This window comes from Ictidomys tridecemlineatus, chromosome 12 (assembly GCF_052094955.1).
Source record: "Ictidomys tridecemlineatus isolate mIctTri1 chromosome 12, mIctTri1.hap1, whole genome shotgun sequence".
NCBI classification, from domain to species: domain Eukaryota; kingdom Metazoa; phylum Chordata; class Mammalia; order Rodentia; family Sciuridae; genus Ictidomys; species Ictidomys tridecemlineatus.
The window spans coordinates 79,301,450-79,319,035 of NC_135488.1; the positions used below are offsets into that span (position 1 = coordinate 79,301,450).

The 17,586-nt window shown below is 34.9% G+C and overlaps 1 long non-coding RNA gene across 2 annotated transcripts in view; it reads left to right on the forward strand.

The window, feature by feature from the left end:
* Window positions 1–17,586, forward strand: part of LOC144369601 (uncharacterized) — a 368,880-nt gene that overhangs the window by 254,472 nt on the left and 96,822 nt on the right. The gene's annotated exons all lie outside the window — the stretch shown is intronic.

The following is a 17,586-nucleotide window of genomic DNA, read 5'->3' on the forward strand; positions in this document are numbered from 1 at the left end:
GGTTAGGGGAGAAGCCAAATTCAAGGCCTTTGAGTGTCAATATTTTGGAATAGGAGAGAAACAAGCCAGAAGAATTAGAAAATTGACCAATATGAGTACATTGGTTACATGAGGTTTAATTAAAAAAAAGAAAAAGAACTTTTCTTGACATTCCTTCTCAAGGTGATTTTGATGGGTGATTTCATCTCCTGTGTTACTTGAGAGAAAGTAGAGCATACAGTGGAAGATGTTGGTACGTCGGTCATTTACTATTTTGAAGACTTTACTTTTAAGTTTCATCAGTAGGAAACACAGAGGGAGGATATTATTTTTCTCTCCATTTTCAGTGACAAATAAAGAAGTAGAAATGAAAAACATGAGAATGTAGGTTGGTTGGTAAAAATGTTCATTGTCTCTGCCATTTAGTATTGTTTGGATTGCCATAGGGAATTATGAGATGTTATTGATAGAAGTGGTGTATAAGGAATTGAGATATACGTGAGGCCCTGGTATTGGTTAAAAAAATAAACAAAACATCAATTTAAAAACCAAATAATGTTTTAACTGGACATGTGGATTCATGACTCAAATATGTGAAATGGAAGACAACATATGTAGCTAGTGTAGCCAGACTGGCTCTAGAAGTTCTTCCAAAATCATAATTAAAAGAACAGCTAAGTTGACACTATGATTGTAACACAGTATGACAGCAACATCAGTAGTGAATATAAAGATGATCTTAGTATCTATTTATCTAAATATTGACCAGCTTTGGATTCAGTCAAGTGTTTCCATGACAATTTACCAGTTTCCATTAAGTAATTGATGATTGGATGGTGAACAGTGCAACTATCACTTTTTTCATGATAATTTCATTATACACGTATAATCTAGAAAAATAATGAAGATATACAGAAAGGCAATGTCTGTTATAGGACTATGAGAAACCTTATACAGGTTGAGCATCCCTGATACAAGAATCAAAACTCTGAAATGTTCCAAAATCTCTTTGGGGGAGGGGGATTACTAGGAATTGAACCCAGAGGTTCTTTACCATTGAGCCATATCCATAGCCCTTTTTATTTTCTGTTTTGAGATGGGATCTCACTAAGTTGCTTAGGGCCTCATTAAATTGCTGAGGCTAACCTCACACTTGCAATCCTTCTACCTCAGTCTCCCAGGTGGCTGGGATTATAGGCATGTATCACTGTGCCTAGACAAAGTCTAAAACTTTTTGAATGCTGGCATGATGCCACAGTGGAAATTTCAATATCCGGACTCTTGTGGTGGATCATAATTAAAATGCAAGTATACTAAAATATTGCTCAAAATTATCTTCGCCACTTATTAGTAAGAAATATGTGAAACATAAATGAATTTTATATTTGGACTTGGGTCACATTCCCAAGATATCTCATTATATAAATGCAAATATTTCAAAATATGAAAAAAAAATCCCAAATCCAAAACACTTCTGATTCCAAGCATTTTGGATAAGGGATATTCAGTTTGTAAAATATCCTTACCTGTTCTTTTCATATTGAAACTTTTCTTGACTTTAATGCAACTTTTTGCACGCTGAGAACATAGTGAGATTGATCTTGTTGGTATGAATCATTTACTGGCACCTCATCCATTACTATTAATTCACTAGATAAAACTGAGAAGAATAAATCCATGATTTGATTTTGTCTCCATATGTTGAAATCGATCTATTTCTGACAGGTTATATCCAGACATAAATGTTATGGATTAACTGAGCTAACCCCCAATGCAATAGAAAGGAGAGAATTCCTCATCATTCTGGTGTATTTTGCTACTTTCCCCTCATCAAAAAAAAATCACATAGTAACTATAAGTTGACTGACATTTTCTCTAAGTATCTCTTCATTTTCATATTTACTTAATTAATATGAATATGTTTTCCCAGTTGTTCACTCATGCCACAACAATCATTCATGATGAACATTATGCTAGGCTATTAACATGCAGTTTCTGCATGCTAAAAATGAGTATAGTTCCCTATCAAATATAATAATAGTCCATTTTCTAGGGCTTCTGAAGAGTTTGAAAGACTGCATGACTGGGAAACCACTGCAGGCATTAGATGAAATGTATAAAATACTCTTTATTTCTCTATTAACATCTTGCTGCTTTTAGGCCCACAAATCAAAGCATAGGATTTCATAATGTTTACTGAAAATCTTATAAAGCATCATAATAACAGTGGTGATGTTTTTAACTCCAAACCCATGGTGAACTGGGCAGTTTGCTAATCATTTCACATAGCAATGTTTGGAGTTGGTACTATTCAAATAGAGGCTAAGAGTGAGAAATTTCTCATGGCCAGTAAAAAAGTGAAATTGAAGTTAAGAGTCTTGATTACGAAGCTTAATCTCTAAGTCTTTATGATGCCATAATATCAGCTAGCATTTATTAAGCTAATTACTATATGCTAGGTATCTTCTGTAGGTTACAGGCATCTACTCATTCAATACTTAAAACAACTTTATGCAGATAGATGTTATTATTATTATTTAAATTTATTATTAGTGCATTAGAGTTATATCCATAACATTGGGATTCATTTGGACATAATTATACAAGCATGGCATATCACTGGCTGCATTTCAGTCATCAGTACTTCCCCTTTTCCTTCCCTCCTCCCTCTGCCTGTGGACTATCCTCTACTCTACTGATCTTTCTTCTATTAGTTTATAGTTTTTAAAATTAGTGCATTATGGATATAAATAAAGGTGAAATTGACTGTGGGATATTCATATATGTACATGGGAAAGTTAGGTTCGGATTCATTCCACTGTTCTTCCTTTTTTCCAGCCCTCCTGCCTCCCTCTTAATCTTTTTCCTCTATTCCACTGGTGTCTCTTCTATTTTCATGGGACCCATCTGTTTTCCTTATTTTGGTTTAGCTCCTGTCTATGAGAGAAAGCATTCAACCCTTGACTTTCTGGGTTTGACTTATTTTATTTAACATCCATCCATTTACCATCACATTGCCATAATTTCATTTTTCTTTGTGGCTAAGTAAAATTTCATTGTGTATATATTCCACATTTTCTTTATCCATTCATCTGTGACTGGCTCTTGGGCTGGTACCATAGCTTGGCTATTGTGAGTTGCATCTCTTCAAATATTGAAGTGGCTATATTCATATATTTTAGATATTTTGGATATGTATGAAGGAGTGGGATAGCTGGGTTATATGATGATTCCATTCCTGGTTTTTTGAGGAATTGCCGTACTGCTTTCCAGAGTGGTCAAACTAATTTGCAGTGCCAATAATAATATATGAGCGTACCTCTTCTCCCGTATCTTTGCCAATATTTATTATTAGTTTTATTCTTGGTAATTGCCACTCTAACTGAAATGAGATGAAATCTCAATGTAGTTTTGATTTCTCTCTCTGATTACTGGAAATGTTGAACATTTTTCCAAATATTTCTTAGCCATTTGTATTTGTTCTTTTGAGAAGCATCTCTTTACTTTTTTTGTCCATTTATTGATTGGGAATTTTTGAGTAAGTTTTTTTTTTCTTTTTTAGTTCTTTATATATTCTGGGTATTAGTCTCTTATTTGAGGAACAGTTGGCAAAGATATTCTATTCTGTAGATTCTCTCTTCATACTCTTGTTTCCTTTGCTGTGCAGAAGCTTTTTAATTTGATGCCATCCCACAGAGTGATTCTTGGTTTTATTTCTTGCATTTTAGTAGTCTTATTAAGGAAGTCACTGCCTGTGCCAAAATGTAGGAGTGTCGAGCTTACATTTTCTTCTAGCAGATACATAGTTTCTGCTCTAATTCCTAGGTTTTTGATCCACTGTGAGTCAACTTTTGTGCAGAGTGAGAAAGGGGAATCTAGTTTCATTCTTCAACTTGTGAATGTTCGGTTTTCCTAGCACCATTTGATCAAATGGTTATCTTTTCCCTACATTTATGGCTCTTTTGTCAAGTATCAGATGGCTGTAAGTATATGGGTATGTCTCTCTGCTATTCCATGCCATTAGTCTTCATATTATGTTGGTGCCAATTACTATAGCTCTGTAGTATAATTTGAGGTCTATAATGTGATAGCTTCAGCATTGCTCTTCTTGCTCAGAATTGCTTTGGCTATTCTGGGCCTCTTATTCTTTCAAATGAATTTTAAGACTGTTTTATTGTAGTCCTATGAATAATTTCATTGGTATTTTGATGGAGATTGGTGTGAATTTGTATAAAACTTTTGTTAGAATGGCCATTTTGATAATATTAATTCTGCTTATCCAAGAACATGGGAGATCTTTCAGTCTTCTAAAGTCACCTTCAAATTTCTTTCTTCAGTCTTCTACACTTTTCATTGTAGAGGTCTTTCACCTCTAAGAATAATTAGATTTATTCCTAATGTGTGTATTTGTTTTTGTTTTCTTTTGAGATTATATGTGGAATTGTTTTTCTAATTTCTTCATAACTGGAATATAGGAAAGCAATGGATTTATGTATATTGACCCTGCTATTTTGCTAAATTCATTTAGCAGACCTAGAAGTCTTCTTGTGGTCTTCTAAATATAGGACCAAGTCATCTGCAAACAGAGATAATATGACTTCCTATTTTTCTATTCGCATCCTTTTTCATTTCCTTCATTTGCCTGATTTCTCTTGCTAGAGTTTCAAGAACTGCGTTGAATAGAATTGGTGAGAGTGGATATTCTTGTTTTGTTCCTGTTTTTGGAGAATATGCTTTCAGTTTTTCTTCATTCAGTATGAAGTTTCCATGGGGTTTGTCATGTAGACTTTGCCATGTTGAGATAAGTTCCTTCTATTCCTAGTTTCTCTAGTGTTTTTAACATGAATTAGTGCTGGATGTTGTCAAATGCTTTTTCTGCATCTGTTATCATGAGAATCTTATCATTTATTCTATTTATGTGGTGAATTACATTTATTGATTTGCATATGTTGAACAAACTTTGCATCCTTGGAATGAAACCCATTTGATCATGGTGCACTATATTTTTTATGTATTTTTGAATATGATTTGTCAATATTTTATTAAGAATTTTTGCAACTATCTTCATCAGGGATATTAGTTTGAAGTTTTCTTCCTTGATGTATCTTTATCTGGTTTTGGTATCAGAGTTATACTGACTTTATAGAATGAATTTGAGAATTTTTCTTTTTTTCTACTTCACGGAATAATTTGAAAAGGATTGCATTAGTTCCTCCTTAAAAGTCTGATAGACAAAGGACTTAAAATCAGTTTACTACAGTGGCACAGTCACATCAATGGTTATAGCAGCTCAATTCACAATAGGTAAACTATAGAACCAACCTAGATGCACTTCAACAGATAAATGGATAAAGAAGATGTGTTTATGTTCTTTAAAATAAAAATATACCCAATAAACTATTACTCAGTCTGAATAATGAAATTATGGCATTTGCCTGTAAATGGATGGAACTAGAGAATATCATGCTAAGCCAATCCCCAAGAATCAAAGGCCAAATGTTTTCTCTAATGTGCAGATGCTAATTCACAGTTTTACAGTAATGGGTGAGGGAGAGATGGGGGAGGGTGGTGGTTTAGGGAAGAATAAAGGTAGTTTGGATTTGACAGAGATGAGTAAAGGGAGGGGAGGGGGAAGGATAAGAGGTTAGGAATAATAGTCGTATAAATCAGACATTATTACCCTATGTGCATATATGATTACACAACTAGTGTAACTCTACATCATGTACAACCAGAAGAAGGAGAAGTTATATTCCATTTGTATATGAGGGGTCAAAATTCATTCTACTGTCATGTGTAGCTAATTAGGACAAAAAGAATAATAATAACTATTTTTAAAAAAGCAGGCTAAAGAAAAAAATAAAGGATACATTGCAATAAATACTAAAAAGAATAAAAATTTTAAAAAATAAACAAAAGTCTGATAGAATTCAGATGAGAATTCACCTGATCTAGGACTTTCAATAACTGCTTCAGTTTCATTGCTTGATATTGATCTGTTTAAGCTTTCTGTATCCTCATGTTTCAATTTGGTAGGTCATACATGTCCAGAAAATTGTCAGTATCTTTTAGATTTTGTAGCTTCTTGGAGTATAAATTATAAAAATAAATTTTAATTATTCTCTGGATCAGTGTCAGTGATGATAGCTCCCTTTTCTAATTTTTTTTTTTAATTTGGGTCCTCTTCTTTTCTTTGGGTTAGTTTTTCTAAGGGTTTATAAGTCTTGTTTATTTTTTCAAAAAACCAACTCTTATTTCATTGATCCTTTATGTTGCCTTTATGAAGTCTCAATTTATTAAATTTGGCTCTGATTTTAATTATCTCATGTCTTCTGATTTTGACATTATTTGTTTTTCCTTTTCTAGGGACTTGTAATTTTAGATTATTTATTTGGAATCTTTCTCTTTGTTAATTTTAATGTAGGAACTCAGTGCTATAAGCTTTCTTTTTAGACCTGTCTTTATACTTTCCCAGAGATTTTGATATGTTATATCTATATTCTCATTTTTTTTTCTGAGAAGCTATTATTTCTCCACTAATTTCTTCTTCAATCCATTTCTTAATTTAAAAAAATGTATCATTTAATCTCCAGGTGTTAAAATGCTTTCTGTTTTTTATATTGTCATTGATTTCTAATTTCATTACATTATAATCTGATAAGATACAAGGAATTATCTCTATTTGGAGTATTTACTAAGATATACTTTGTGTCCTAAAATGTGATCTATCTTAGAGAAAGTTTCTCCACTGTAGAGTGCTACTGAGAAAAAAGTGAATTCAGTTGTCAACATGTGAAATATTCTATATAAGTTTGTTAAGTCCATTTGATTAATAGTAGTTTTAGTTCTGAAGAGTCCTTCCTTATTTTATGTCAGGATAAACTATCAATGTTGAAGAGGTGTGTTGAAATTACAATATTTAGTATTATAGTATTCTGGTATATTTGTTTGATTCTTTATATTGAGAAGGGTTTCATTTTGGGGGGGGGCTGGGGCTGGGGGCAGGTACTAGAGGTTGAACTTAGGGGCACTTAACCACTGAGCCACATTCCTATCCCTATTTTGTATTTTATTTAGAGACAGGTTCTCACTGAGTTGCTTAGTGCCTCACTTTTGTTAAGGCTGGCTTTGAACTCACAATTCTCTCAGCCTCCTGAGCCACTGGGATTATAGGTATGCTCTATTTTGCCTGGCTGAGAAGGGTTTATTTATGTACATAAATACATCATTGAAATAAATATTTAAAATCATTATAGCTTGTCGGGTGATTCCCTTAACAAGTATGAATTGGCCTTCTTTGTCTCTTGATTGGTTTGAAATCTACTTTGTCTGATATAAAGTAGCTACTCCCACTTGATTTTTATTTCCATTTGCATGATATATCTTTTACCATCCACAGACTGAAGGTCTGTGGATATCTTTGCCTATGATTGGCTCTTGTTTTTTAATCTAATCTGCCAATCCATGTCTTTTGATTGAAGAGTGTAGACCATTTATATTAGTATTATTATAGAGAAATATTTTATTTCCTGCCATTTTGATTTATTTCTAATGCTTAATTCAGGTTCAATTCTCCTTTGAGAGGTTCCAGTGCAATTTATCCCTACATAGTTTTCATTTATCCCTATATAGTTTTCATTTCTTCTGCATGATATATTTCAGTAAGTATGCTTTGTAGGGCATGTTTAGTGGTTATGAAACCTTTTAGTATCTTCTTTTCATGGAAGGTTTATATCTCATTTTCAATTCTAAAGGACAATTTTATTGGATACAGTAATCTTGGTTGGCACATATTTTCTTTCAGGACTTGGTATATATGAATCTAAGCCCTTCTGACTTTTAGGATATGGGTCAAGAAATTGATTGAAATCCAAATTGGTTTACCTCTACATGGGACCTACCATTTTTCCTCATGCATCTTTTAAAATTCTATTCTTATTCTGTATATTAGGTATTTTCAATAATGTGTCTTGGAGATGATATTTTTTGAAATTGCCTATTTGGGGTTCTATATGGATCTTGTGTTTAGAGTTCCATCTTGTTCCTAAGATTTAGAAATTTTTCTAACATCATTTTATTGAATATTGTGTTTTCCTTTTGTTTGTATTTGAAGCCTTCTTCTACCCCAATAAATCTTAAATTTGGTCTCTTAATATTATTGCAGATATTTTAAATATTCTGTTCATGCTCATTTGCTGGTTTTTCTTTATTGTCAACAGTATTTTCAAGATTATGTACTTTGTCTTCAAGCACTGAAAATCTGTCTTCACAGTGGTCTAATCTATTGGTGATGCTTCCCATTGAATTTTTAATTTGATTTATTGAGTCTTTCATTTCTAGAATTTTTAATTTGATTTATTGCATCTTTCATTTCCAGGATTTCAATTTTGTTCTTTTTTTAGAATCTCTTTTTATTGAGATGATCTTTCCCTTCTTGTATTTTTTTAAGTTAATTCGTTATGTCTTCTTTTAATTTATTGAACATTTTAACTATGAACTTTCTAAATTCTTTCTCTGATGTTTCCTCCACTGTAGTATCAATGAAATCAGTTTTTGAAGTGTTATGGGCTATTTGGGGTAATTTATTCCTTTGCTTTCTTATACTTCCAATATGTTTACCCATATTTTGGGATAATTATTGCTTCTACTTTTATACAAGGACAGTTTTTTAGTTGTAGATGGACACAATAATTTTATTTTTTTATTTATTTTTATGTGGTGCTGAGAATCAAATTCCTCACATGTGCTAAGTAAACATCTACCATTGAGATAAAACCCCAGCCCCACAAGGAACTATTTAGTGAGCTTCTTTCTCTTAAGGGCCCTGGAGTGGGTGAATATCCAGGTGTTGATATTTTCTCTTAGCATGCATGTGTGGTCTTCTGTTCCTGGTATTAGCACCACTTTAAGAGAAGACATGAATATGTTTTTACTTCAGAGCAAAGCCATTAATGACCCTTAGGAAAAACCCAAAATGTGTTGATAGTGTTCTCCAAAGTTCCTCTATCTAGGTATAAACTTGTAGTAATGTTCTGGAATAATGTTCTGAAAAATTAGCTATTAAAGAGAGGAAAATTCTGTAACATTATATAGGGGTCGAAAGGAGAGGAGAGAAAAATTGGGCAAGAGAAGAAAGAGAAAAAATGATAGAAAAAAATAATACATCTCATAGTATAAAAGAAAAAAGAGATGAATGGGGAAGGTTTGAGGCATTTGCAAGAAATGTAAGTTTGAAAAAAAATGGGTAAGAGGAGCAAGGGCAAACCTGAGCTATGAAAATGAAGATAGAATAATTCTAGTTAATCTTTAAACGTTAGAAGAAATAAAATCAAATGTATTAAGGGATGTTTTAGCCAGCTTTTCATCACTGAGACTGAAATACCTGGCAAGAACAATTAAAGAAGGAACAGTGTATTTTGTCTCATGGTTTTAGAGGTTCAGTTCATGGCCAGCTGATTCCATAGATCTCTGCCCAAGAGGAGACAGAACATTAAGGCAGAAGGACATAAAGGAGGAAAGCATCTCACAACATGGCAAGCACGATGGAGAGGGAGAGGTATCTCTGCTCACTAGGGCCAAAGTATAATCTCAAAGTTACCTCCCTCCTTGAGCTACACCTGATCTGCCTACAGTCAGAGTCCAGTTAATCCATAGTTTGGGTTATTCTAGTGATTAGGTTAAGGCTTTCAATTTATTTTCCCCTCTGAACATTCTTACATTGTCTCACACATAAGATTTGGTGGGACACCTCATATCTAAACCATAACAGGGGAACTATATTGAGGTAGGATAGAAACTATTGAATTAAAATTAAGAGTAATATAGCTATGATCAAAGATGGTATTAGAACCACTGATAGTAAACCATGCCAAGGTAGAGAAAATTCTTATTGAGTCTTCCTGGTTTGGATTTCATCTGGATTGTGGACCTTTAGAAGATGTCCATCACTATTCAGTTTTGGATTCCCCCAGAGGTGTTGAGGCATACAAACCACTTCCCTAGCTGCTAGAGACTTTCCACCAGCCAGTTCTCAGACCTCATTTATCATTCCACAGGCCTGAGTCTTGATGCTCAGTGTGTGCTGTGCTACATTTATTGGCTCTTTCTATTGTATGTGTGAGTACAGGATGCAGGGATCAAGGCTATCACTGTGACTGCACAGGACCCTGCACACTTCACAGGGCCCTCTTCTGAGAAGCATAGATCTTGGTGGACGACTGCAAGCATGAGACCTATGGTTGTGGGTTTTCTATAGGTGGTATCCAACCAATGCAGATCTCCAGGGCACTGCCCCTGTGAGACAGAAAGAGACTTAGCTGGCTCACGTGGGTACGAGTTCCCACTTTAAGAGGTTTTGAACTGCAGTCACTCTCCCCTTAGCTGACTGGGATAGAGATGTCTCTCCTGCCTGTGTCCAAAGTCCCATCAGTCCCATAAAAAAACAGATGATGTCCCCTCTGCTGCCCAGGACAGAGATAGTCATTCTTCATTGCACCTGGACTCTCTCACTTCCCAATACTGTGAATTGTGGGCATCCACTCCCGTCTTCAGAGCTCCATAGAAACTGTGTAGAATGCTGGGTTAAGTTAGTACTTCCCAGCAGTGACCAGCTCTCAGGTCTTCTGCTTCACCCCACTCCCCTTGTATTTGGTGAGGGTGGGGGGAATTTTAGCAACCTGCAGCTAGGAGTGATCCCTCTACAGGTTTCTTCTAGTGGGGTTAAGGAGACATCTAGCTACAGTGAGTGGTACTCCTTCTGGTATTATTTGTTGCTATCTGAAGGTCGGGAGATGCCATGTTGATTTAATTTCTTCTAGGGAAGCTGGACAGCTGTAGACTCCACAAAATGGCTATCATGCCTCACGAGGCCTTCAGCCCACAATTTGGGTTAAACTACTTGACCTTTGCTGACTCTGTTGCTCCTAATGCATTTTAATTTGGTCTGCTTTTCTTTATAGCTACTGTAAAGGAAATAAACCTAGGTGCTTTCCCTCTCCCTCTTTCTCTTTCTGTTACCCCTCCTGCCTATCCCAACATTGGACTGGATTCAGGATTAAAGAACTCTTCTCTCTCCAAGTCTCAGACTTATATTGGGTCTTAGAGCATTTAATCTGTCATCCATCTCTTCATTTCCCCATTCCTTCCACTACCTACTTTCTGGATTATAGAGGGGTTGCGGGGGGCGGGGGGCACTGATTAGCTCTGCTCCATCTTTAGGTTTCCTGGGTAATATTATTTTCATTTTATAGATGAGGAAATAAAGGTAAATATGGTTTGAGCAACTTTATCAAAGCCATACACTTAATGTAACATGGAGCATAGATGGATGTTCTTTGTCACGCAAATTTGAAGAATAAAAGCCATAGACACAGTGTGAGCAATAAGCAATGGATTTGTTAGAGTGATAGAAAGAATGAAAGAAAGAGGACGGGATGGGGGACAGCATGGAGGGAAGGAAGAAGGGGAGATCCTGAAGAGGGAAGGGTCCCAAGAAAGAGATGTCAACTAGTGTCTGTTGTCTAGTGGTTTGTATTGACTTGATCTGCCCCTATAGGTGACTGAAGAGATGATCTGTAAGCACAGGATTCAGAAAGGGACCCATCAGCTCTATTTTGCCTTCTTCAGCAAATCTGGATAAAACTTATTTCTAACACTTTGTTAATGGAAAGATGGGGGTTAGGGCTTGTTGGTGCAAGAAGAAGTATTTTAGAGGAGTACTTTGTGGTTGATCCTTGCTTAGCCACCCCTCTTGTGGCTAAGAAGAGCTGGAATCAGAATCTTGATTTCCCAATACTCTCTTCTTCCTTTTTTCCTGCCCTATGGTTGGTCTATTTTCCTATATAGTTAGTAAACTCTGGTTTGGGAATTTATTTATTTATTTTGAAAAAAGGGAAGTGCTTACAATAAGGTTGGGGGAAATTTTGGTCCCCCACTACCATAAATTATTCAGTTCGGTTTCCCATATTTGGAGAAATCTCAGGGGTCAGTCAGCACATCTGGATTGTCTTGCCCTAGGAAAACCACCTTCTTTATCATACTATTTCCCCTGCCAACTAAGTATTAATTTTGGAAATTCAGGCCTTCTGGCTCTAGCACCCCCAAATTAGCTACTTGCTATACTACCTGGAGTATGGCTCTCCTGCCTGTGTCCAAAATTCCATCAACTGCAGCCATAAAAAACAGATGATGTCACCCCTGCTGCCCAGGACAGAGATAGTCATTCTTCATTGCATCTGAACTCTTACTTCCTGCTATTGTGAATTGTATCCCATACAACTTTACTCAACTGGCTCCTTTGATCTAGCAAGAATGTACATTGTCGTATAATTGATTTTTTGCCTGTATTTTCTTGCAAGCCAACAGGGCTGTGTTTCATCAGTCTCTACACACTGGAATATAAAAATAGGAAAACACAAAACTGAGGTAAATCACGGAGTCTTACCTTAATCTTCGGAACAATGAATAGTTAATGGGATTGTTGACATTCGTCCCAGGAAACTCCTTTAGTGAAATGACCTCACTGAACCTCAATTAGCTCTTTTATGTCTCCTTCCCAGTTCTAAGCCAACTTGATCATCAAGAGAAAACATTTATGCCTAAAAGAAGATGAAAACTATTATGACTTGTTGGCCTAGCCATGGAAGTAGCCCTACTATTGTCACATACATGATTTTCATTATCAAAAGTATAATCTATATAAATCTTTTGAACCAACAAGTCCAACACATATTGAATCCCTCTATTTAAACATGTACCTCTTACTCCTTTGATGTTCTTACTTAACTGTTTCTTCCTTCAAGAGTCTTCTCTATAGTTTGCATAGTACTACTAAGAAGTAGCAGCACTGCTATTTTGATATGTGACTTCATAATATTCTTTTTCCAGCAATTCATATGTAATTTCATATTCATAAATGTTAGAACAATTCCTAGAAGACAAAGTGCACATGGAAAAGAACCCAGTTGATAAAGAAACTTTCCTTTCTTAAAAGTTTTTAATCAGATCTTCTGTTTTATTTATTTATTTTTTTAAAAAACAAACAATTTTTATTTTCTACATATCTTGGTCATAATTCCCTTAACTATGAAATAATTTTTGAAGTGTTTCTGCATAATTCATTCTGAATATAGTGCACACAAACTGGCATTATTGGGGTATGCATATCAATTATTCATATGGAAATTAAGGATCATGGGACCCAGCATCACTTGAATATATAAAAGCCTGTTGTCTTCTATAAAGTAGTACATTTCTGGTGCCCTTATATTATCATTTCTTTGGATAGCATTTTCTAGTTCACCCAAACAAATGTCTAATCATATTAAGTTCTTAACTTTTGCATTAGCTAAAACAATTAAGAATGTGAGAATGTAGAAATTGCTAATATAAAACAATTATACTTATGGCTCATATTTTTCAGTCTCCAGAAGTAGAAATATGTGTCTTTTGGATATTTTTCTTTATGAGCTGTATATTTTAAGCACTTCACCCCAAGGTCTGTGCTTCTCATACTTGAGCCTTTTCTGTTTATATCCATTGATGTTTCCCTAACGCAATATTTAAAGAAACAATTCCAAACTAAAGATGCAATAGGGTTTCCTTGATTATGACCTCCAACCCAACAATCCTCATCTCCATAGTGTGACTCTCACTGTTGGAGATAAAGGGAATTGAGGTAAAGACAAAGGAGTAATCATTAAAAGCAGTCATCTCAGGATGCATTATATTCCAAACTGCAAAAGCACTTTCTGAAACAAACGTGGAGGTGAAGACTTACTTAAACTTTGGAATTGGCACAATGTCTTAGTCTTAATAGGTCCTGGCAGATCACTAATCCCTGAGGCAGAGAATAATATCAGGAGGTGATTAGCCTGGTAGCCCTAGAAGGCTGACATGACAAGGATCAAATTGAAGTCAAGCTTTGACAGTAAGGAAACAAATAAGAATATTAGTTGTTTGTGGATCTTTTACTTCAAAGAGATAGATGTCCTTATAAAAATGCTATCATCCTTCTGGGCTAATATCTGGGTTTGCAATTCACCTCTGGCTGGACCTCTATAGGATTGTAAATTGAGGAAAGTTGGCCTTTGACAGAAATATGACAAAAAGAGACTATCATTCCACTTTGTGTACTGGTATCTTCTCAGGTGACTTTGCCCACTGCCCAAGCCTACAGTAATTTTTGTTTTCTTTCATCATCCTTCTGCTGTCACTCAAAATCAAACCAAAACCAAACCAAAAGCCAAAATCTTATTCTTAGACATTTTATGTAAAAATGAAATTGAAAGTGTTAGGCCCCCAGACCATTTTCCCTGGGGAAAAAAAAGAAAAAAAAAAGGTAAAACTTTAAGAATAAAAATATTATCTGATCTGCTAGAATTCCAAGAAACATCAACCATAAGAAAGACACAAGCTTTACTCAAAGTGAAACTACCTGACTCCTTCACCTGGCATAGGTCATTACCTATTCATGGGACCTGTTCTGTTAAAAAAAAAAATTCTTGATAATAAGACATAATAGGATTAGAATCAATATCTCTGTAATTTTAATATTCTAAATATAATGAAATTTCCTACAAAGATGATACCAAGGAATGTGGAAATCAAATATATTAGATAAAGGGCATCAAGAAGTCACATATAAAAAAATGAAATAGTTTAAGCACAAAATATCATCCTATCTTGTCTCTTAACTAGTACTTCTTTATCTAATACTGCAAGTTTATTCATACCTAAAAGGGTACTCTTTTCAGTAGCATTAGTGCCTCTCCTAAGCCTTTTTTTTTTTTTTTACTTGAGTGAGACTTCTTCAAGCATCCTTACATTGACCACCTTGACTTTCTCAGAAGGTCAGCAAATAATTTGAGATTATAACAGAAAAACATCTAGTTGGAGTGAGCAATTGAAAAAAGCCCGAGGGGAACAACATTGCCCAGCATGATGTATTTGTCATTCCTGCTCTTGACTGTCCTGCCAATATTGATTTCCTGGAATCTGAAGATGATGTGATCTGGAATTCCTGCTTCATGTTGATTTCCAGTTGCTTTCTTCCCAATATAGCCAGTTTTTTATAAGGCTTGATGCAAATTTTTTAAATCATCGATTCCTATTATATTTTTTTCTGAGTAGTTTCTGCCTATTTCCTTTTTTTTTTTTTATAAATGTCTCTGTTTTTTGAGCCAGTGGTAGTATGAATTTCCTGAGCTGATTTATACTTCTCTATAACTCTCCAAATCGATGTAAGGCTTCCCCAATTAGAACAACTACTTCATAAAATCCCACAATTCCTCTAAGATTTCAAATATTCTGTTTTTCCACTTTAAATTTTCATATTTATATGGGTCCTCACTGAATCCACAATCTGGCTCTGTCTTCTACTGTACCTTGAATTGTACATTATTTTGTATGTTTGGGTTTTGTTTCCCCAGTTCCACTGTTTAGTTAAAGAAAATCAGCTTCAGAACCTGACACTAATGGTGTGGCTTTCCCACTCCAAAACAGGCACTGAACCACAAGGTCAGTATTTACATAATGCTCATTTAATTGCATTCAGGAGTAAGGACTCATAAAATGCTTTTTGATTTTATTAAAATCAAAAATGGATAAATGTTTCGGGGGAAAGCCCTTCTGGTTGAGGATGGGGGATAAGGAATAGTAAAATTTAAGACATGGAAAAAATGTTTTGAGTTTACCTCTAAAGGTATAGTTGGCTTTCTCTAGGTAACTTGGAAAAGGGAGCTTACATCTTTACCTCCCTAAATTGATATTAGACATTTAAAAGGTACAAACCCACAAGAATATAGAGAATGTAGGAAAAGAGAGCACATAAAACCTTTCAGAAGGTGGAGAATACATGGATACATCATATCTGAATTGACAGAGTGGGAAAAATAAAATCTGAGTCCTTGCTCTAGGAAAAGATAAGAAACAAGCTGTTTCACACTCTAGAGAGAATTAAAGGCCCAGAGTTCCCAGAAGGAGTATCAGATTAAATTCTGCATAATCAAGCAGTCAGATGCTTCAGATATTCCCCAAAGCCCATTCCTCCAGGCCTCATCTCTTCTCCCATCCATGTTCCATGTTCTTGGACACCAGAGTAGAAAATGATGGGAACAACAAAATAGTAAAGGGCATCGATTGATAAACCAAAGTAAACTGTGACCCCTTCCATCCACTTCCCCAGTTTAGTGCCCAGATTTCTGGGGTCCTCCTCCTCAGCATGTGGAAGATAAGTGGAAGATTTCGCTTTAATTCACAATTCTAAGGGAAAAAAAATACCATGATATTTAACAATACCCCAGTGAAATACTAAGGCATTTGCCTTATGATCCTCAATAAAATTCTCATACAGAAAGCTTCCCGTAAATTCTCTGGATCTTGATTTCTTAAGAATGAATCAAGCCAGACATGGTGGTGCCTGCCTGTAATCCCAGCGGCGTGGGAGGCTGAGGCAGGAGGATCACTAATTCAAAGCCAGTTTCAACAATGGTGAGGCACTAAGCAGCTTGGTGAGACCCTGTCTAAATAAAATACAAAATAGGACTGGGGATGTGGCTTAGTGGCCTAGTATCCCTGTGTTCAATCCCCAGTGTCCAGAAAAATAAAATAAAACGAATGAATCAAGCTGGGCATGGAGGAACATGAATGTAATTCCAACAGCTGGGAGGCTGAGGATCACAAATTCAAGGCCAGCTTGATCAATTTAGGGAGACTCTGTCTCAAAATAAAAAAATATAAAGGGATGGAAATATTACAGTGTACTGACTCCTATGAGGTTCAATCCTAGTACTGAAGAGGGGGAAAAAAGAAGAATTAAAAGTCAAGGGAAAACAATATTTTGGGAAAACCTCCATCATACAAAACAGACACCAGTAAACAGCTTAAAAAACAAAGAAATAATTGCAAAAGAAATAATATTGAAAGTCAAATAAACACAATAATAAATGTATAATTCATATGCTTATTTATAAACAGAGTATTATAATAAAAAATAAGAAATAAGGCAATTCTTTGGTCTCCTAACCACAATTATTTCAATGGTAGTGATAACAACTCTCAATAATATCTTAATTGTTTACTTATCAAGTAAATTCAGGGTAAATTATCTCTCCCATTTTTATTGAATTATGGTCCTCTTTGTACTAATTTGTATATTCAGACATCAAACAATTGTTAATTCTAACTAAGAGCTTCCTTCAAAAGTAAAACTTCAGCATTTTCTAAACAATATCCTAAGCTCTCTGAAGTAGCTTCTCTAATGTTTTATTTATCTTTTTATGCAGGCTTACTTCTTAAAAGTCCCCTCTTTTTGACCATCATTCCTTAGACCTAATGTCATCTCCTGAATTACCTGTTAGATTTTTCTTTACAATCTGATTTTCTATGGGATGTTTTAGAATGAATATTGCAGGTTAAATATAATTTAGTTGGATATTTCCTCATATTGTCACAGAGATCTATTAGTAAATTGATAGGTATATACAAAATGGATCTCATTCTCTAATTTTTTCTTATGTTTCAAGATAACTTAAAAATATGATCAAATTATCCATCTGAATGATTCAACTGATTATAAATATATAAGCCTTAACAATCTAAAATTTTGTC